This window comes from Orycteropus afer, unplaced genomic scaffold (assembly GCF_000298275.1).
Source record: "Orycteropus afer afer isolate SDZICR_OR568_19922 unplaced genomic scaffold, OryAfe1.0 scaffold00327, whole genome shotgun sequence".
NCBI classification, from domain to species: domain Eukaryota; kingdom Metazoa; phylum Chordata; class Mammalia; order Tubulidentata; family Orycteropodidae; genus Orycteropus; species Orycteropus afer.
In genome coordinates this window covers 1,126,741-1,127,658 of record NW_006921914.1, presented here as the reverse complement: position 1 = coordinate 1,127,658, position 918 = coordinate 1,126,741, and positions in this window count along the sequence as shown.

The following is a 918-nucleotide window of genomic DNA, read 5'->3' as shown; positions in this document are numbered from 1 at the left end:
TACATAGTTGTTCAAAATCACTCAGAGAACTGTAAATTAATGCAACACTGAAATATCATTTTCATTTTTTGATTGGCAGATGTGAAAAAAGTTGATAACATTCTGTTGTTATATCTGTGGAGAAATAGACATCCTTAAACATTATTAGTGGAATGTAATTGATAAAATCCCTATAGAAGACAATCCATTAAATCCACAGTGTGTCTACCCTTTAAATCAACAATTTTTTCATGAACTTATTTTGCAAATATATTATCACATGAATAAAATGACATGTGTCATGTTACTCATTGTGGCAGTGTTTGGAATAGGAAATGATTGGGCAAAACCTAAACTTCCATTGGCAGGGGACTGGGTAAATAAAATATGTTACATTGTGTGATAGTTAAGGTTGTGTGTCAACTTGGCTAGACCATGATTCTAAGTGTTTAGCAGTTATGATGTACTTTTTCCCCATGATAAGTTCTGCTATAATGTAATCACTTTCATGATGAGATCTGCTATGAGCAGTCAATTAGTTGAAAGGGTACTTCCTTCAGGGTGTAGCCTGCTTCCAGTGTATATGGAAAAGCTCTGGGAAAGGTTTCTGAGTTTTGCACTTGGGATCCTGCATCTGGCTCATCATCATTTGGACTTGAACCAGTGGCATGCCATATTGCCTGCTGATCTTGGGACTGTTGTCTTCACAGCCTGTGAACCAACAACCAGCCATTTTACTTGATGATCTTACATTCATCAGCTTCTGATGTTAGTAGCCTGCTGTATTGCCTGCTGATCTTGGGTTTGTCAACCCCTATAACTGTGAGTCGGGAGACACTCACTCGTTTATGCCAAGAGATTTGGAAGACAGCTGCCTGGCCAACTGACTGGAAGAGATCCATATTTGTACCCATTCCAAAGAAAGGTGATCCCACAGAA